General features: G+C 34.9%; 1 protein-coding gene across 3 annotated transcripts in view; it reads left to right on the plus strand.

The window, feature by feature from the left end:
• The window catches only part of LOC118270229 (G protein-coupled receptor kinase 2), an 88,333-nt gene that overhangs the window by 32,998 nt on the left and 32,331 nt on the right, over window positions 1-23,004 (plus strand). The gene's annotated exons all lie outside the window — the stretch shown is intronic.

The following is a 23,004-nucleotide window of genomic DNA, read 5'->3' on the forward strand; positions in this document are numbered from 1 at the left end:
CGCTTGGATCAAGAGCCTGATGCAGGAGGCAGTACTTCTGGACACGGCGCGTATTGTCCGAAAATTCTTTTCTCTCTCCCGTTACTGGTGGGCTACTGCTTTTTATATTTTTAAATGTTTTTAGTTTTTTTTTTAAATTTAATATTTAAAAATGTAATAAACAAGTGGAATAAATAAATAAATGAACTATAGGTAAAGGGTGTGATATCGTATGGTTGAAGTACAGTGTGCTTATGACGTGCGCGTTTGTTTAAAAAGAAAAAAGAACAATTACAAGCTCTCCCATGTGAATGTTTCCAACGCACGCATGTAGGGCGGCCATGTTTTGCAAAATTGTTAGGTTATTTGCACTTGTTAAGTGTTTTCTCTAATCATCTAATGCTTAACATTTATTCAGTTGCTTTTCGTTGCCGCTCAAGAAGGCGGTATGTTGTATACTATCGTCCATTGCATTTTTCGTCTCTTGTAATAAAGAATCCCATTTCCATATATTGATCACAATTTCCTTACTTTTACTAAAAACATCAAAGATGAAACGTTCAGTAACTACCTATTTCTTTGCCCTCTTTTACGAATCCTTACTTCCAAACTTAACAAAACAAACAAGCTAGTTGGAAACGACATAAATATGTCTCCATAATGAGCAGAGTAAATAATAGTAAAATATTTATTACATGAATCTAAGTGGATGACACAGATTGGATGAATGTTAATGTTGGTTCAGTCCACGTCAGATGTCATGTCAATAAGGGCGATTAATGTATGGAATTTATTGGTCGGATGTAAGTGGAAATGCCGGGAGGGGCACTAGAAGGTCAAATGTTGACCTTATTGATGGAGTCCTTTAAAAGGTTTGAATATTGTAGAATAAATGGTACGAAAATTTTGCTACTGAAACGAAGACGGTGAATAAAATAGAGCTAACTAACGATTATGGATGGAATCAAATTAACAATTTATAGTATCCGCGACAGCATAGCTCCAGCCAAATCTTTGAATAGATTAGATGTTTGGCATGCAGATAGATTTGCGTTAACATAGAATTTACTTTGTATCACACTGTCGCAAGCGAAGCCACAGACGCGGCTAGTCATAAATATACAATGAGCCAATTCAACAAAGCAGACGTATAAAACTCTCTTGAAGTTTCTATTATACTTGGGCTAAAGTTTTTTCGAACGAATGAAATATAAAGGTCATAAAGATATCGGATTTATGGACATAAGTTTTTATTGATTTTCCTCCCTTCCTAGAATGTTGTATCCCCCGAGAGGGACGCTAGCTAGGCTACTTCCGTATTCCGCAGCTCTTTTTGATCAATATTCAACCATTATTTTTACATTAACCCTCAGATGTAGGATAATATTTATAAACATTTCACGTACATTTTTCTCTTTAAGGGGTTCGAAAAGGTGCTCCTTTAATAAATTGCCTATCCTGTACATGTAAATTACATTATACATGTAATTATAACAGAATTAGTTTTGGGTGTGCCTTTTTATTGACATTGAATTGTTTCCTATACAAGACGAGTAAACAACGAGTTAGGGATTCTTGATATAAAACCACAACACGTGTAGAAAATCCTATTGACAATTAAGGCATAATGAAAACCTTTTAACTGGTTCATTATTAATACAACACTGCATTTAGGCTACAGCTACAATCATTCCTAGCGACTTACCGGGACTCCAGCTCGAAAAGCAGAAGTAGGAAAGGGGTGGTTTTTAGTTAGTAAGAGTCTGACACTCCCTCTCGCGTCACCCAAGTCGAGAGAAGTCATTGGATGATTTTCCCCAATAAAAAAGGCTACAACCATTACATACTCTTATGACTAAACGCTACTTAAAATCTTCACTGACATCTCCCAAAACCATTATTTATTCTCACCCGTGTCCAGAATTAGAAGAATTTCCAGTACAGAAGTCAACAGCAGCACATTTATCAAATATCCTCATTAAGTCCCAACGTCAAAATGCAAGACTCGGTAACGATCTTCATCAAGACCTTTGTAAATAAATTGCCACACAAATTGTAAGTAATGTCTGACGCTAATTTTCTTCCTCTTGTCATTTGGGGAGGTAATTTTGGAATAAATATCTGTCACACTTGTTGGTATTAACATATCATCATTTGAGTTGGTGAAGGTGTGTGTAGGTATTGACGCATCTTTTGCTGTATTAAGTAAGTCCATTGCTGATTCCATAATACTTAATTTCATTGAACCCATAGTCAGAAATCAGCCTGTGTTTTTTTTAAGTTTTAAAGTCACCAACGCAGTCGTGATTTTTTTCGGTTTTTAGCCTTTATAAGAAATTTCAAAATTTAAAATTTCTCTGGTATCTAGTGCAGTAAGATTACAGTAACCATTTACCATCAGGTGACCAGTACGCTTTGTTGCTAATGCTAATGTTTGTAATATAAACAAAATATGAAATCGGAAGGCTCTGTCATTTTTTATCCAGTCTCAAGACCCATGCTAGAACTTCGTGCGCAACCTTAGCTTCCGACGAAGATAGTTGAGACTGATATAAACTTGTAACATGTATGCGCTATCTATATGACGATCTTAATATCGTTGAAGTTTTCAGGGTTAAGAGCTCGATTACCGCAAATTAGCCAAAATTCGCGTTTCCTTCACCGGTGCGGTACTGCGGTATGAGTCGTGGATGGTTATAAACTAGACTCAAGTGTAACGGATAGGTTTTATTTGCCAAAAATTTGATATGTATTTAATGTAGTAAGTAGTTTTGTATTGTTATGTGGTTTTTGATGTTCAACTTCACAGTCATAATATAGACTCTGGACTTTGGAATCCAATGGGCTATTTACTACTATGGCTTACTATCTACCACAATTAGTAGTGAAAAGTAGACTGACGTTTATTTTCTACATACAGGAAAAATAAACCTGGAACTGTATGAAGTACATGAAGTTAATTTCGTCAATAATATTGATATGTGTGAGTCACAAATACGAAGATATTTTCTTGATGTACGAGACTAATACGTACACTGAGTAGTAGTAACATTTGTAGTAGCATCATTAAGAACGTGTTTGGAACACTGCCAAGAAGAGCCAAAAACTTCTCTCGATTGTATCAACTATGATTAAATTTCATTAAAGATTTATGTTGAAAGATTTTTGGCTTGGAAATAAAACTCTTTAAAAGGATTCCATTTGATATTTTAGTAGCACTTTCAGTAAAACTATTTGTAGATTTGAAGAGGGTGCACAAGCACAAGCTTGTTTGCAGAGAGCTTTTATTCTAGCTTCATAAAATCACTGAAAACTAAATGACAATACGTTTGTGACTGAAGTATTTATTTTACCATCGCTGCCTTTTCATCCAAATGAGACTATTAAAGAGACTATAACAACGTTTAAATCCCAAATTCCGTCCTAATACTAAAAATTTCACAAACAACGCCAGCTCTAAAACAAAGCTCCTAATTCAACACCAGAACACGGCAACAACAGATTTGAAATACTTTCTAACCATTCGTGGCATTACGTTAATCTTCTATATCCATTAAAGCCGTACGCGTGTAGTCCTTACCCTCCTTGTTTGTATGTTTGTGCATGTGATTTGTACTCGTAATAGCACTCTACGGTAGTGTGAAACATTTGTAGACACACTATGTACACAAACGTAGTCTATATCGAGTTTCAGGAGCGGATACTCTTTGTTTACTTGTCGCGAATCCGACCGGGGTTGTTTTGTGTTGTAAATATAACTATTATTTTAGTACTGTTGTTCTCTGACCTGGCATTAGCTTTTGATAACTTAATTATCGTTTTTAGTCATTATTATGGTTATTTTTTAGTTTCTTGGTTGGCACGTCATATCGTTAAATGGAATGAGTACATTCTTGAATGTTGCAGTTTGAAATCTGTGTAGATTTACGATTAAGTTTATTTGTTGGCTAAGGTGTACCTCAAGGAACTATTTGAGAACCACATTTAATTATTAATAATGAAAGTTCCGTATTGTTTTGAGATAAAAATCTCATCTCAATTATTCTTGTTTTTGACTATTGTACAGTAAAATATAAATCTACAAAGGCTTTCGTCAATTCCGAAAGCAGTTTAATTTAACATTCCTCCACCTTTAATAAAATGAAATGAGATTTCGTGACGGACCGTTATCAGTGCAAAATGTTACGGGATCAAACAATTTACATACTTCTTTTACTTATTTAAAAGTAGGTTTTTCGCAAATGTATATGAAATGGCGTCCAGTCAAGTTTGTGATATTCAAAAAGCATTTAGCATTAAATTTAAATTCTTATGGGCACAGTTAGTGTAGTGGGAGGATGTCCCTACTTATTACACCGCGATGGGTGCTACAGGGCGACGTAGGGCTGTCACAACCGACAATAATTTGTTACATTATAAATTATGTCAGACGGAAAATTAGAATTATATTGGATTCCTCGACGATGTTGAATAATTTCGTGAATTCAATTTCCGTTTGTATATTTTGCTTAAAGTAATGATGGTGACCTAGCAACGTCTTATTCTGTGTTCCTTTATCAATTTAGTTATAAGCGTAAACCAAATTAATGGCAAGACAAAGAATGGAGGAGGAAGCCGGGACGTTGTGAAAATGTTTGAGGAAGAATATTTTGCGTAAATAAAAGTTGATTTACTTAACGAAGCTAGCATAAAAGACTTTATTAGCATATAGATTGTATCAGTAACCCTTGGTAAAATACTGTTGCTGTCGGAACTACAATAGTTCCCGCACTATCAGCCCTACATGACATTTTTTGTCGCAATCGGCCGCGACCGTCAAACGTGGTAACAGTTCTTGACTGTAAACATTCAGTTTTAGTACACAATTCTGTTATAAATAGTCCAAAGAAGGCAATGAAATGGTGCCACCCTTCTTTGTGGACATTTTTTTTTTCAGGATTATGTTTGACATGAAATAAGCTCATACAAAAGGATCAGTAAGTTAGAGTTTTGTACTGAAGTTATATCTTTTTTTACTGTCTGCACCGGACAGAAAGGCCGAGTGAAGACGAACAACGATAAGGATGTCACCACGAGACAAATTCGTGTTTCTTTTGCCCAGTTGTAGGTTATGTAAGGACTTTCATGTTACTTTTTTGATAACAATCTTTGGACAGTAATTTTGGTCCTTTTTTCCGCAGTATGTCATTGTTCAACACAGCGAATTTCTTGTGAAGTTTTGACTAAATGTGTTCAACAGTTTTGCCGTCTTTCGCCGTCCGGTCTGGTTCGAAGTTGACAAATCCAATAAGTCACCCTTCCTTTTAAAGGCCGAAAGAAGCCACGGTATCCACTTATTTGCCGTTTTTCTTGTCTGCTAATATTTCGTGTTTAAGGGGCTGGTATGAATATTTTAGTTGTAAAACGTGTTCTAAATATGAAACATGATTATGTGAGACAGTAAACGCTATCGTTTGTCTGGAGCGCCTGTAATGGGTAATAGCGCCTAATGTAAAGATATTTTACGTAATATTCGCCTTAATATTCTCCTAGTGGAGTGTACACAACGTTCATCATTATAAAGTCCTTTGTAAATGGGGGTGAGCTAATATCATTTGTTACAAAGGTTGTTTTATTAAAACGAGTTTTTTGTTTAAATAATTCAATTGTAGTCTTCCTGGAAGGTGCTTACATCCGCAAGTATGTAGTATCATATCTACCTCTTCATTTTTTTAATTTTGATTAACCATTTTAACTAAATCGTGTGGCACGATTAGTCCCAAAATCCTTTAGGAGATATGCAATAATCCAGAATCTGTGCATTTCTAAAATTTTTATGTAAATACCTATTTATTAGATACTTCTGTCATATTATTACTAAAACAAAATCCATCATCAATACACATCAGTCAAACACGCAACAAATTAAAAACAGTAATCCATAAATGTGAACGAAAAAAGTTCTCTAATAAATTACTTGAGGATCCTAAATATGTTTAACGTGCAAACAGACTGTAGAAATTAAATAACAAAGTATCTCCCGGTACATAATATAAATTAATATTACATAACTTTATATCCGAGGCCTTATTTACACAAGCCCCGTTATTCCTACCGCAGGGAGCATCGTATCCGTACTAAAATTTCTCATTTTGTATCTAAACATTGTGTATCGTCTGTAAAAAGGCATAAAGATACGGTTTTATTATTATTAGTAAGTTTTTTTTTTTTCTAGTATTTTTTTCTTTTATCAAAAGAGAAATTTGTTTTTATCCTTCTTCGCTGTAGTTTAGCGGTTGCACGTATTCGTCATATAAAAGGTCTCTACTTCGCTTTTTAGATCGCGCAAAGTATCAATGGGGTTTTTAAATCCTCAGTACTAGATATTATGACTAATACGGTATCTTAAGTTTGGTAATAGTCCACTAGCAAAGTAGATGTATGAGGTACGGTCAGACGTCAATCGATCTGTTGCTATCCAAAGGACCAAGGCACTAAAAACATAAGTTAAAACCCCCCTAATCAAGAATTTACTTTACATCCGAATAAATCAACTTACTGAGTTTATCGTCTAACCCCATGAGGATACCACTCCAAACATTTTATGTCATCTCGAGAGCATTAACTTGGATCCTCGCCGCTCAAAATAAATGGTCCTTTATGACAAAAGGACCAAAACTAGACTCCAAGGAAATGGTGAAATAATGCGCACTTGAAACTGTCCTAGGGAATGCTAAAAGTGTCTCATTACCTGTAACGACTTTAATTGGAAGAAATAACGTCTCTGGTACTTATCTTAATGGTCCTAGTTATCACATTCACGGCATAGGGCAGTGTTTAGTTGATGACATTAGGTTTTTTCGATGTCACGGAAGATTGTTAGGAAATCTTTGGCTTGCCGTTAGCCCTTGCGCTTTTTAAATGTGACAGCTTGATGGTTGCTTCTTTAATTAGGGATGTGAAAGGACTATGTGTTTTACTTTTACTGTTATTATTAGTTTCAGTTCAAATTTTATCTTATGTTGATTGGGTGAGGATGGGATTACGTTAGTCCAACCTAAATTAATTAAATAGGGCTTATGTACGGATTTATTTTGCGTCAAAATCGATAGCATTGCGTTTTATATTACTCATAAATATGCCAGTAAACGATTCTTATCTCAACTTATCTTATCCATTCATATAAATAATATCAGAGATGAATAGGCGGACATTCTCGTGCAGTGATTTAATCACGATGATATTTTTTCATTGCAATATAACGAGTATGAAACAAAAAAGGAATGTATGGAGGCCCAAACAGCTCACTGAATGGACGTCTTATTTCACAGTCATGTCTAATTGCTGTCTTCAAAAAGGGCATTTTACAGGCTCTTCGACGTTTCTAAAGGTAGTTAGCCGTGGCCACGCACACATGCTCATAGGATCATTACTTTCTTTGTTTGTGCCTTAAAGGACTTTTACATTTGATACTCATCATATTTAGAATTTGTAGTCTTTCTTTTGTCGCAGAATTTGAAGATTGTTTCTACGGACTGTTTTAGTTACTGTTAGATCGAGTGTAATACTAGACTCAGTGTTAAGTGAAAATTTCCATCATTCTTGCCTGATTGGTAACCAGAGATATTTTCGCGTCTCGGTTATCACTACCATTATATTTTATACCCTAAGGGATTCCCTGAGGGAAAATTTTAACAATACACCGTCCAAAAATGGGAATATTTCGGAGGTCTATCTACTAAGTTCATTATTTTACACGTGTTTTACAAAACTACGGTCGACTTTAGTGTACAGTTTTACCCCTGTTTCAGTAAAGTATATTAATCCCAGGACAATATCCCAGTAATTATAACGAAACGTCTCATCTTAAATTACACAAATGTTATACGTTTAATTTCGAGTTCATATTTGCTCCTAAATTTTGTAATTCATGTTGGAATACACGAGGCTAAAGATATACGACCTCCTTTCTTACTTTAGATTTCGATACACAACTCTGAATTTACTTGACTTTAGATTCCTTGAAAGTTTAGAACGAGTAAACAGGTATTTTGTTGAAAATTTTCCGACTTAGGTAAACTGATCTTTAGATTGTACTTAGTAAATACTGAAATTGATTTTAAGTTGAAGAAGGAAGATTTTGTATTAATGTTTAAAACGTTCGCTGATGGAGAGGTCACAAATATAACTAGGAATGCTGATGTTAACGTAATATTATTTCATCGAATCAATGTTAAAGATGGTTTGTCTAATTTGGTGCAGTCGTTCAGATGGATAGTTTGTATGGAATCTAAATAAGTAAAAGATTGCAGTAGAAGTATGCTCTTTAGTTTCTGCCTATTTTCAAAAGACCATCGTCCTCTACACTGTAGAAAATAGGCGTAATAAGAAACTTAACCTTAATATTCATCTATACATATAATAAAATCGTAGAAAAGTGCTGTCTGTACATTGAAAATAAAAATAAAAAAAATAGCAGGGGTTATTGTTATGTCGATGTCGAACCCAAAAATGTAATTAACTTTTTTTTTGTCTGTTTGTCTGTTTGTCTGTTTGTCTGTTTGTCTGTTTGTCTGTTTGTCTGTTCGTCTGTGCGCGCTAATCTCAGAAACGGCTGATCCGAGTTGGATGCGGTTTTCACGAATATATTGTGGGATGCTTAAATTTACATTTAGTGTTTGTTTCATGTCAATCGGTTCATAAATAAAAAAGTTATGTCAAATTAAAGAATCACGTCGAACATTCTATGCTTATACCATTAATCTCCGCAACTATTTGACGGATTTGGTTGAAATTTGGTACAGATATAGTTTAGAACCTTAGAAAGGACATAGATATATTTTTATTTCAAAAATCAAAAAATAAAAATAAGAAATATTTATTATTTCTTCGATCGTATCGAAATAATTCTATGTCGATCGTTACACGACTTCGGTTCATGTTATTGTTTTAATTTATCGAAAAAAAGTAAATAAATAGTAAAAAGGTATGAAAAAAATAATATCAATATAATAAAACATTTAGTACAAAGAAAATGCTCTAACGGAGTATAGATAATTCTATGTCGATCGTTACACGACTTCGGTTCATGTTATTGTTTTAATTCATCGAAAAAAAGTAAATAAATAGTAAAAAGGTATGAAAAAAATAATATCAATATAATTAAACTTTTAGTACAAAGAAAATGCCCGAACGGAGTATAAATAAATAATCCAAGTTGTCTTTATCGTCGCGTTGGGATCGAAATAGATCGCGCTATGGTTTCGTTACATTCATTTGGTTGGGTATCGGCCGAGCGCTTCGGTACTATCGTAGAAAAAGTGTATTATCAGTCGTATGATTATTTGTCTGTAGTGGTCCTGCTGTTTCGTATATTCTAAATTGGTTTCGTTGTATTTGTCAATTAATAAGTTTATTTGTTGGGTTTTCCTGGTTTTTTGGTTAAACTATTTAACGTAGGTTTAGTTTGATATCGATTATTAGTAGTTACTGTAGTTAGTTTTTTTAATAAAATTGTAAGTCTAATTTTTTTTTTAATTAGATTAGATTTAAGTCGTTTCTTTTAAATTATTTAGTTTAAGCTTGGTTATTATAGCATAGAGGATAGGTTGTAATATAGTTTCTTTTTTAATTGTTATAAATTCGTAATTCGTAGCTTTCTTTAATTCTTTAGTTTTAAGTTAGTTTAAGTCCGTTTTTAAACTATTTTTTCAATGCCCTAAGTGAGTATACATCTATTAAATTCAAACGCAGAGCTCATTATGTTGATTTTTGAAGAGTTCCCTGGAATATCTTCCACATCTCATTTTTGAAGAGATCCCGCGAGATCGGGAACTATGTGGTTAAAACCAAAAATTTGCCGGAGGTCACTATTCCACGCGAACGAAGTCGCGGGCAAAAGCTAGTCTAGGATAAATTGTCAACATTTTCAACTTTATTGTCATCTAGATCTTATCCGAACTAATGAGAATTTTAAATAGCACAGCTGCAGCCTTTCCCTGTGCAGCTCACGGGTGGACTTAATTAATAAACAATAGATGCTGTCCATCAGCGAGCTGTGTGTGAGCCCTGACCTCATTCACTTCATGTTGCCGCTTGGACATTGATGAGAAACCTTGGGTTATATGTTATGGGGGTTTAACAATGTGGGAATTGATTTTTTGTGTGTGGATAACACATTTAAGTTTGGTGAAGTGGCATGTGAAAGCAGCTGAAGACTAAGCTTAGGTTTTGTGATAAATGAAAATGGAAAAAAATGGATTTAAATGAAAATGGGTTTAAGTGGTGGAAAAATGAAAATGGGTTTAAATGATCAAGGTGTCTAACGGCCAATTTTAATGTCAAAATTGTATCTCTAGTAAGCAAATCTACAGATACATAGGTTATTGAAATTGGCCGTGATACATGATGGAATGAGACCTAATAAGTCAAAGTATTCTTTTAATTCGGTTAAAACAAGCGTGGCTAGCAGCTGGCTGACTCTGGTTACAATTCTTGGATTAGTCCAAAGTTATTTGTGTAATATCGCATTTTATGCGAGCTAGAAGCTAAGTTATGAAGTTGGCTTTAAGTAGGAATTTCTTTCTATATTTGCTTTCCGAGAAACAAGGAGTGTAGCGTTAAATTGAAACAACATAGATACGTATAAATGTAAAGCCGAACTATGTAACAGAATAGCGGCCACAACGCCGCGTCCCAAATTCTCTCCAATTCTTGATGTTTATCACAAAGGCTCAGACAAAATGATATATGAAGACTCATAACTAAAGACAAATTACACAAGATTATTTTTTAACAAAACTAGTTTTTGTCTTGTCGAGCACGACTATCAATAATGTAAATGTACCTTTTTAACAAGTCAAGGAAAAATAGAATGGACAGAAAACAAAAATAGAATATGAAATTATAAAACTTGTATCACTTCTCAAAATGTCTGTTATGTGTCTCAATTAAGATGTCTCGGTAACAAAATCTATATCATCCATTCGGCCATTGGGTCACGGGATCTTAAAATTCTCAGTAACAAAGGTCGTTGAGGTCAATTGCAGTAATCAAAGTGTTAAGTATTATTACGAGTTATTATGACTCATGGTCCTAACATCCGCGGTCCTTCTGCTCAAATCTTTGACAGATATAAAGAAGCCATATCGGGCATATATATAACATTTCGTAAAATTAATTAATGCTTCGTAGATTACGCTTAATCCTACAAAGCTCTCAAGGCTTGGAAAAGCCTCAGAGGTTTTGGTTTTAAACCTTCATTTCGAGATGTATTCTTGCGAAGATAATTTCTGGAAATCTTATTAGTTTTTCTACTTTTGCGCGATTAGATTGACTTCGCATTAACTAAGCCGAACCTTGAACTTTGGTGACGCAAAATATTTACGTCTTATCAATTCTTTTTTGTTCATTTTATTTAGCTATTCGTCTTTAATGTCCTTATGAGTCAGTAATGTCGATATAACTTCAGTTTGACTGTGATGATCATACACGTCGCGAGTGATATCTGGATAAGTGATATGTACTTGTTCAAAACAACATTTTTTCACGTCGTCTTGACAGCTAGATAAAGGCGACATTTCCTCTTACCTCTTACATAGCAGGTACACCAAAACTAAGCGTCAACAAGAATATTATTAATCCTATAAAAGTGCTCTCGGTTTCACACAAGTATCTCGTATATTTTTATGATCGTTACCCATCCAACACTTGACCGCAGCAACCATTTAACCTTGACCACCAATTAAACGATAGTTAAGGACGCCAAATGAACTAATAAATTGAACCAAATCGACTTTTACTTGATCCGGAAAATATCTGCGCCTAAATGGTCTATAAATTCGAATGTAAGTGCTCTAGAAGGTTTGGGCAATAGGAAGGACTTGTCCTGACTCCGAGATAGGACAATAAAAGTAATATGTAGTTAAAACGGATGCCTACAGTAAGAGAAATGGTCGCGCCTACAGGACCAAAAAGGTTTGCTTTTTGTTTGCAAGATTTGTATAGATTGACTGATGTATTTATTCTAAGGATAAATGGTCCGTAGATGTTGGACATAGGACTAGATATTTGATGAGAACAGAAACATGTTTGGGAAGATGTGCGGACTAGAAAATGGTTCCTAGAATCAACGTCTTAATTATTTTGAGATACGGTAGTTGATGTAATGTAATTTATCAAAAGAGATACCGACAGACGGCTCCTAAGACCGATTAATTAAAATGTTCAGAGGTTAAACATGCTGCCTTCCATAATTCAATACTAATGAAGACTGTTGTTTACCATACATTTACTAAACGAACTCTCCTTTAGTTTACTAATTAGAATTGCAACATTTCTAGACAAGTCGCAACCATTGTTGTAAAAAGAACTTTCTTTTGTGTACTATGTTTTTAGTGCCATTTAACTCCCAAGAGCGTGCTGAGACCTTTCATTGGAATCTTGGAATGTTATAGGTTGTGGCAACACCATTCAACTAAAGGTAATTCGTCACAGTCTTACTAACATTCAGCAACATCTAAATATTTCTAGAGTCAACGATGGTATGTGCGGTATTATCTTCTTGTAACATAAACTCTACTGCAAATAGCGATTCTGATTTCGTCGGTCTTCAATATTTTCTTGTTTACTTATCATATGGGCTAGCTCTTCGAATATAGGTCAAGTTAGCTTTGACATGTTTTACTTTTATTATTTTTTCCCCTCCAAGGGTCCGTTATTGACCTCGATCTCGCTTGGCACAAAGCGATGGATGGAGTCAATGATGGATGGAACAGGAGATGCTTACACCCTTACTATAAAGGTTGTTTGTTGTTGACAACGTTTTCCATATTGCCGCCTGCCGTCAATGGCTCCTCCTTCACGGTTATTAGCTCACGGCTTACTCCGTACCTCTCGAGTTCCGCGTTATCCACTGATGTAAGAAACAGAAATAGTATAGAAGTCCATCAAACATCGGATGTTATGAAATGTAAGGTAATTGGGTAATCACAAAGTTGTTACGACTTTCAAAATGTTTGAATGCTATTTTATTACCGTCCACACACTCCGTCAGACAGACGGACGCGAATTTACATTCGAAATGTATTTGTGTCGAACAATATGTGCAAGGCAAGTATCGTAAATCAACACATTGTATCTGCGTAAAAACTTGATCTGCGACATAAAGTCTTGCTTCGGCTAGTCGATGTTCATCACGAGTATTCTTCATCACCATAATTACCGGTCCTTAAAACTCTTCTACTGAGGTCTGACCTCCCATTGACCCCTAGTAAAATGCAAGCGATGCGGACGTAAGGACCACGTTCCCCATATAATATTCCGTCGAGCTTTCTTTTATAGGTACGTGTGACTGCGTGTCTTACTGTCTTCCCAGTAAACCAATAAACTCGATCGATAAACTTTCCTCACTTTTCTTATTCACATGATAATAGTTTGTTCCGTTTTCTTCCTTTCCCTTACACTTTATTTTTATAGCAAACAGTTCATTCCTATGTCGGAAAGTTGTAGTATCCTGTTAAGCCGAAAACATCACTATTCATATCTTAATACGTAATATTTTGCAATACTTTCTAAGACGCCAGGTCGATATCACTTGAGGTCCTTGTGCGGTGGTATAGAGGAGTGAAGTGCAGCGGAAGGTTGCCGTCATCTCGATTTTCTTTCTTTAAAATATTGTTTCGTACATTGCAATAACGTAAAGTAACTATAAAATTATATAATTAAATATTTCAAGCTCCGCATCCAGTGCTTTAGCATTTGTAACAACTTTATTTAAAAGTCAAATATCATGCCGAAGTTAGCTCCACGCGTTACAACAAAGTACAACGACATCCCGCTATTTTATATAAATCTTCACTAAGGAGGAAACTTGACCAGAATCTCTTGAGTTTATTCAAGCAAAATTTCGAAATTTTAAGATGCCCAGATTAGGTCGTTTTGTGCTTATCAAAGATCCTTGAGTGGTGGACTAAAAGGCTTTCTTCATTATTCGCAGATTCTTGCCGAGATAAAAATGAATGAACGTTACTTTAATAGTTGGTTTATCTTCAATAACTAGTGAATAGTAAGTTTCCTCAATAAACTTCGTTTATTACTCGATTGAGTGTTTTATGCCAATTACAATGTTGAAGGCCAACTCTGTAGCTGAACGCTGTTTAATTTTATGAAGAGGGATATGATGGCGCGCATTTACGTTTTATCCTTCCGAAAGTGCTTAATCGAATGAATATTTGTCATCTCCCAAAAATATGGAAGTGTAAAATAATCGGCCCGACCACCTGTGACGTCTGTGGAGCAATAACTTGGTGAATGCGGTCATTATTTTGCGTTTCCCTGCCACGAGTTATTGGCGCTGTAAGAATTTATAGTATTTTACGTGTCGTTTATAACTTTTGCGCGTACTTGTGAGATGTAAGCGTGTTATTTTCAAACTGCTTCGTTATCGTACTTGGTTTCGATTCCTTTTGCTGTAATGTTCTGTGCCTAACTAGAAGGATCATGATTAAAAGACGTAGACTTAGTTCTGACGATTAATTGGTCTATGATATATGTATGTACACAGACCATCTATGTTATCCATTAGATATTATAATCTGGGATTCTGTTTTGGTTATTGAAATGGTATAGAGAATTTAATATAAGTATATTAGGACCAAATAATTTTATTCGTATTATATTGGGTTTTCCGTGGAGTAGTATCGGGACCCATAGAAAAATAAGAAATAGACTATAATTATTGTTTATTTCTATCCATTTAATCCAAAATAGCAAGAAAAATAGGCACATAATCAATTCTATTTCACCATCTACCTAACAAATTCTTCGTAAAACAGTGAGTTTTCCACTCCTTAACCGTCGTTTCACCAAATTAGGTAAGTCATTAGATTATCGCGCATCTTGTGGCTTGGTCCCCCATTGTGCGCGTCTCGAATAACTATGTGATGTAGATAAATTGATTTGCGACTGCTGTTTTGTTACTTCTTATTTTTATGTTGCGTTTGTTAACGTTCTTGTTCTTACTTATTTATATTTCTGGTCCTTTGAGTCACAATTGTTTAGAAGCGTGTTTAATAGTGTGCAGTGATGTGGTCTTTTGAGCTGTAATTTTGTCTCTTATCCTACTTAATATTTAAATGCGAAAGTTTGTATGTTATTTTGTTTGTTACTCTTTCACGTCAAAACAGCTGAAGGGATCGAGATGAAATTTGGAACAGAGGTAGATTATGGTCTAGAACGACATATAAGTAGCACACTTTTTATCCTATGAGACCGCGGGCTGGAGACTGACAGAAGCTAGTGATACATACATAAATAAATAAGGGTGTTTAATTTCTCTCTTTATTAGAGATGTTTTAAGTTGTGCGCTCTTTTTTTCTTTCTTTTGCTTTCGATGCAGTTAGTTTTCATATCTAGACTTGTATTAGATATCATTGGCTTTTGTTTTACTTATCAAATTTTTTGTTGAACAGAGTTTCACAATCCTGTCAGGAACAGGTGTGTAATGTTATATTACAGTAACGTCTTGTGAGGAACATTATTTTCGAGCGTTCCTCGTAGGAGTACCCTTTTTCTCGGAAATTTGTTTACATAATACTTGCCGTGGAAGTTGATGAATTATGACAGATTTTTCAAACACCATCAACAGAGTGCCGTTTCGTATAAGTATACATAGAATTTTGTAAACAACATTTGTTATATTTTTTAAATGGTGATAGAAGTGGTTGACTGCCTCGTCGGTTGAGTGGTCGCAAATGCGGCTGCCGGACAAAGGGTCTCTGGTTTGATTCCCGGGTCAGGCAAAGTATTATTGGGCTTTATTCGGTTTTTCGAAAATTTCTCAGTAGTAGAATTATAACACAAATGGTGAAAAGTGGGTGTACAATGTACATTGTATAACGGCATTACGTGCCGTAATGTGCACCTCTGCTTATCCCTTCGGGGATAAGTTGCGTGTGTGTGAGAAGTGGTAGCCTTTTTTTGTTAAACACATATTAGATCTTATCAATAGAAAGTGTAATGCCATGAAAGATTCAGGATTTGTTACCACTTTAAGTGAAATGTCATGCGATTTACGATTAAAATTCCTTAATGATAACCACATAATTTGCAAATGCAATATGATTTTCATACTGCACAAGTGTGTCTATGAGAATTTGTGTATGTGTTAAAGATGAATTGAAGATTCCACAGACTGCCGTTTAAAATTTAGTTGCATCATTAACCCGCTAACTTAATTGCTTGAGCAGTTAACTGATAGTAGTTATGTCCTCTTTATTAACCAATGCTCGTTCTATGTTATAACTGAATGTAGACTTAAAGTATTAGGAAATAAGGGATATTTTGTCCCTATCATAGGTTCACGCCAAGGGATAGACCGAAGTGCATATATACCCAATCTGTATAATCCCCATTCACCAATTCCCCTAAAGGTTGAACACTTGTAACTCGTTTGGTGTTGGTTGTATCATGTCCTTAATCGAAGGTGATTTAATCAGGTAATCCGTCTGTTTGTTTGCCAACCATCACATTTGGATGTTTGTCCCTCAATCACTCTGAAACTACTGAATAGGTTTTGATGAAAATAGATATACAGACAGGGTATGAGCTGATTTGGGTGATAAGGCTTTTTATCCCACGGGAACACGGATGAAGCCACTGGAAAATATTTAAACAATGAAACAAATTCACCATTTTTTTATTTGTCCCATGTAATATGATGAAAGTGTTAATTTGTTCTTATAGTTTTCTCAATTCTCTGTCCTTTAATTAGTCTCTCGTAGCTATGCTTAACTTTGATAATGTCAATCTTGATAAGTTTGTCGTGCAAGTATTGATTTAAAGTCTCAGGTGAGATCCGTTGAAGGTTTACCTGTTTCTTCATGTTATATTCATGGGACTAACCCGCTACATATTTGTCGCATTAATATTGGAGGACATGGAAATTACCTCTTCGAATTCCAGTCAGCTAAAATCTATAGTGGCGCCATGATAGATTTAGAATATTGTAAAAATATGATTTAATAATTTATTTGTTGGAAGCGTGAGAAAACAGTTGCCGTATTTATGAAATATGATACAAAAAGACTCGAGATTTCTATTTAAGATCTAAATTATATTAACCTATACAATTAAGGGAAATCGCAATTGTCACCATAATAAAATATTAAATTAATCTAAGTCTTATTTACCGTCGAAAACAAAACTATTTTGTCGTCTAATTTATAAAGTTTTTGATATTTTTATTAGCTTTCGTAACGACCAACTATGGGAAAAGTTTTTATTGTTTTCACACACGACATCTTCGAACCAGAAAGAAATGATGAGGTACTTGAAATTGTAGTTTTGTTTTTACTGTAATAAAGACTTTATTGGTGTTGTTTTAAGAGTTAATTTTGTTTTTTATGTCTAAAGAATTAGATTCAAATGTTAATAGGAAGGAAAAAAGAAATTGGGTCGTCGGTTATGGCCTAATTTCGTTGTTATTTTATAGAATAGATCTTTACTTGCTCTGAAATCTTAGTCATACATAATTGAGACTTAATATGTCTATTATACGGTCCGTTGTTTAATGCACAGAAGAATAGATGTAGGTCTATTATTTGGCGTGTCAGGGTAAATGGATTCCCAGAAATCAGAGAAATTGGAACGACTATTGAGCAATACGATCGTTTCCTGGTTACAATTAGACTAATGACACAATTATCTACTCAAATAAATGTACTGTCCCATAATACACATCCTTACTCTATCACATAAGGTACATATTCCTTCATCTGCAAAGAACATACATTTTAATATTACATTCCCTATATTTTACATATCCCTATTTGGGGCTGAACGCAAAAATGGTTTACTCTTTCCACCAGGGACCGAGCCTGTATTTCTGTACGTAGAAAACTAGTTATATAAAAATATAACCTACATACGTCTTATCCCGACGTCAGCTGTAGCGTTAAACGTGGCTGTATACACATTGTTACCCGTGTTTGATGTCGAGCGTGATAGATGGCGCGCATATCGACCCGCTACAGCAGGAGCTTGCAACCTTTTCTTAATCAAGGACCACTTTTGTAGCATTTTTGTTTGGTTTGGGACCACTTTTGACACATTTTCACTAGAGTTGTGGGCTTCAGCTTCATTAAATAGTAACTTCTTGATTATTGAAATCAGTTGATCCTCTCAGCTCAGCTCTTTTGACATAAGTTAAATTCGAGCTTTAACTTTAGCTAGTATTGTTGTTAATCTTGTTTTTTTTATTCATTTTGCGGACCATATAGTCCCCTTTGCCGACCATCAGTTGGGAACCACTGGACGAGACAAAGAACCAACAAGTATGAATAGGACTAGCTTTGTGAAATCGGCTGTGAATTTAGCATTTCCAATAGTCAGTAAATGTGTATCTGATGTTTCTTCTAGGTTTTATATTTCTGCCGTCAATATTGTGTTTTGGTTTTGAATCATATTCAATCGACATCTCGATATGTACTGTCAATCACTTTTCAAAGCTAAACTGTTTGTGGCATTTCAGAATGTAAACATATCTGATGAAATTCTATCGTACAAGCTACAATTTATTGTTCGTAAAAACACGGTGAATCTTCTGGCTCGAGCTAGCACAATAATGTTTGTGAATGTAGACACGAAGATGACCTAAGCTGAACTGACAACAATAAATCTTCGCTAACTTTGAATCTATTTCCGTCAGGTCAGCGAATTTTCGGCTCATGTCACAATCCCTCGGCCGGTACCTACGTATCTACGTCTTATTTATACTCAAGCATTCTCCTGTTTTTCGTCGAGTCTGTGATAAATATTTTTCTAGTTTACTTGTAAGCCTGAGATTCGAATAAATCCGCTTTTCTCTGATGCCTTTATTTTTATTGCGATCCTTGCTTTCACCGTTTATATTCCGAGTTATGTAGACTTCGGCTGATTTCGGACACATTCGGAATTCCCCTCGGGCTATAGTCCTTTCCAATTTTCCTCGGGAACCAATTTTCGAAGACGGTATCAGGAATAAGTTTTGTTTGATACTCACTAAAAACTTTTCCGTTTTCGTAATTGGACTTCGTTATCTTATTTCTCTTTCGATTTTAATTGTAGTTTGTTAGGATTGTTTGTTTGAAGACATTTTTGGAGGAGGTTGTGTCGTTATTTTTTGTGATTACATCGTTAATGTAAAAAAGGGATGCATGAGTTTCCCGGGGATGTTATATATTTATTATATTTTAGAAGGTTTGTCATCTAATCTATGGACTCGTTGCTATAACATGTTGCATACTAAGCTTGCTGATGGATCGATTGCAACCGTAGAAGAGTTTTCTATTGTTTTCACGGACGATATTTCCATTTGAGTACCTATAAAAGGTGATGTTTGTATCCTTATGCTTCGAAAACTGTCTTCCACATTTCATTACCGTTTAACTAGAAACCATAGAAACTAAACAAAATCAAGATACATCTTTATTTCATAGTTAATTTAGAAGAAACAAATACCAGGAGCTCTGGTTCTGTCTGATCTTTAAACAAGTTTTGGTAATCTCTTTACGAACCTTAATGGACGCTGAATAAGAAATCTGATTTTCATTTCGGTCCTTGATGTCTAATATAAATCGTTTATGTCATAAAAATGATGAAATTTCACTGGAATACTGATTGAGATATTATTTCTAAAGGTTTTTTGGAAAGGACGTTTGTGAATAGAAGTTAAAAAGTCTGGGTGTGGATAGTTAGATGGTCGAGAGTAGGGAGAGGTCAATTTTTTATGTCCTATAGTTTTCAGTCTAGTTTAAATAAAACTGTACTATATCAAAACGGATAGGAAAATACTTTTGAATTGAAATAAAAATACTTCAAAGATTTAATTATAAAATGGTCCTGAAATCCAATTAAAAAGTGGTCCTTTGTAGTTTGTGGTCTTTCTGTACGAGACTTGTTTTAAACAGTTATGTTTTATCTACTAAATAAGGTCTATATTGAGTTATTCTACTATTTATTGATATAGGTCTAAGATAAACCCTAAATATTTCATTTTACAAATTAATTTACTTTAATATTAATTGTAGTTTCACGCAGTTTTAATATGAATCCCTCATTTCTCGTAAACTAGGAAGAATATTTCAAATTTTAATGGTACAGTAGAGTACAGAGAACTGTAGCTGGAATGAGTTCCCTTCTGCGAATGTCCTCGTTTTAAATTACCTACTTATCAGTCCTATCGCAACCCCTAATGTTACTTAGAATAAGGTCTAATTTGGAACTAAAATTAAGAGCTATATTTAGGGGCAAGTTTTGGTCGTGACAACTAGTCTGTAGTTGGCAATAAGATGTCTATGTGCACTACCCTTGGTACGAGATTGCTATATATATGTAAAGTAATCTGCTCTCATTAAAAGTTTACATGTATGTTTGTTGCTCAATCACGTCAAAACGGCTGAGGGGATCGAGATTAAATTTATAACAGGGGTAAATTATGGTCTGGAGGTAAACATTTAAGCTAGTTTTTAATAAATGATTTTGACTGATTGACTGAGGTAGTATTTTTTTTATGATATAAGCCGGTAATCGAGCAGACGTATTACCTGATGGTAAGCAATCGCCGCCGCCCATGGACACTTGAAACACCAGAGGCGTTACAAGTGCGTTGCCGGCTTTTTGGGAGTTAGGAATTTAAGGGTTGTTGTTCGGGAATCGGGGATGGGGAAGATTGGGAAGAGGGGAATTGGGCCTCCGGTAACCTCACTCACACAACGAAATACAACGCAAGCGTTGTTTCACGTCGGTTTTCTGTGAGGCCGTGGTATCACTCCGGTCGAGCCGGCCCATTTGTGCCGAAGCATGGCTCTCCCACAATTTATAACAGGGGTAAATTATGGTCTGGAGTAAAACAGGTACTTAAGCTAGTTTTTAATAAATGATTTTGACTGATTGACTGAGGTAGTATCAACATAAATTGGTTAAAAAGTGTTACAACAATCGTGCCCCCGTGTGTCCCGTTGGTGAATATGTGAATAATAATGACAGTAATGTTATATACCTATTTTCCTTCCTCAAGAAGTTCGTTAGTAACGAAACAGGTGTAACACGACCATTAGCAGTAACCATTGTATTCAAACAATTTATAACTCTTGACGTACTTGTAAAAGTTACAGGAAAAATAGCACAGCAATGACAGGTATACGTCTTGATTTCTATAGCTTTTACAAAGAAAATGTTTGTCTACGTCATCTGTCCATCCATACTTATAAAGTACAATAGGATAGGAGAGATGATTAATTTTTATGTTTATGTCCGTCTTGTAGATTTATTGATTGATGTATGTATGACTATTTGCTCTCACTCCCAAACTCTAAACTTTGATTCTTTTTATCTGAATATAAATTTTCATTACCTAATTGACGGTCTAAATTGATTTTTAATTTTCATACCCCGTCATCAATGTCGTCATCCCTATTGAATCAATGATATTTTTCGTATGGATATCACACGTGCTCAATCAGAACCTGGATCTATAGCAAAGACCACGGTACAATAAAGTACGTCTCAAAACTACAATTTTGCCCATCGCCCTTCGGTGATGGGCCAGTACTACCTTAGTAATACGGCTATAGCGACGACTTCACTGAAAACTGACATGAAGTGAAACAATGCTGGCGATTTCGCCGAATGATGTTCCCGAAAGCCTTTGCTCCCCCCAAAGACCGACAACGCCCTATTGACTCCTCTGGTATTGCAAATGTCCATGAACAGCGCTCATCTTACTTACCTTTACGTGATTCGCCTGCTTATAGGTCTCCTATCTCAAAAAAAAAAACAATCTTGGAGTAAAAAGGTCGTTGACTTCTCATTAGTTAAGTTTTCCTCATTATCCTTATGTTAATTCACTAACAACGAGTAGGTACATGTAATGTTATGCCCAAAGTTTCCTCCACTGTTTTCTTACTAAGCTTTTGCTATCAAAATTTACAAGAAGTTGTCGGTTATAATGTTTTGAAAGTTCATTAACCTGTGTGAAGTTGGTGTAATTAACGTAGTAAAAGAAAAGTGTAATTATTCTCGTTTTAGTCATCCCATGTTTGATGACAATCCATTTATAGCACATCAATGAAATCATTCATCAGCAACCTGTTTGGAATATACTATAACTATAACATATAAGCCTAAACAATACCGCTCAGTTGAGCTCGATCTTCAACTCTTCTTGCATAGCTAAGCTATGTTTTTATATGGAAAGATGTGTGCTATAGATGGCTTCCTTACTATAGATACATCGCATGCTCGAGCTGCGCATCTTCCTCGCACAGCTAGATATGGAAATGGTCACATAGTTTCACAGCTCAGCTATTACATCTTCGTAGCTTAGCTACATAGCACATCTCTAGTTGAAAAGCTCCCTAAAGATGGTGTTTTTAAATAAAACATAATATACATAACTCCACGACTATCAATATATTGCTCAGTAATAATAAGTAAAAGACCAACTAATTTCTTAATCTACAACAAATGGGACATCAGACGACCTATCAAACCATGCAAATCAGAAATCCTCATTCAAATCCCAATGCTGAGGCAATTTTAATCTCGGATCAAAGATTCGTCTCGTACAGTACGTTCTATTGAAATTGAATTCTGTTTTATTTGCTAGACTGTGAAATTCTTTCATTTTCTGCTCGTTCTAGCGCTAAACGCTAACCGAACGCTTGAACGTTTAAATACCAGTAAATGTTTCGCTAATGTTACATGGAATTATCGTAAATTTATTGCTACTGTTTCCAGTCATTTTGGTATATTTTTGTCGATTAAATTCTAGGTGTAAGTTTGGCTCCTAGAGACAGGATAATTATTTTATGTGATATCTTTTTGGATTTAATATGTATATTTTGTCTTTTTCAATGATATCTTTAACTTGGAGGATTAAAAACAGCAGTGGTTATGTTCAATGATATCAGCGAGAAATAGTTTTCGACTTGTGTCAATTAGTCATTAGCAAGGTATAAATCGCTCAATAATGCGTGTCTGTATTGTCTGCAGACTAAATTATTATAA

This window comes from Spodoptera frugiperda, chromosome 13, assembly GCF_023101765.2.
Source record: "Spodoptera frugiperda isolate SF20-4 chromosome 13, AGI-APGP_CSIRO_Sfru_2.0, whole genome shotgun sequence".
Lineage (NCBI taxonomy): Eukaryota > Metazoa > Arthropoda > Insecta > Lepidoptera > Noctuidae > Spodoptera > Spodoptera frugiperda.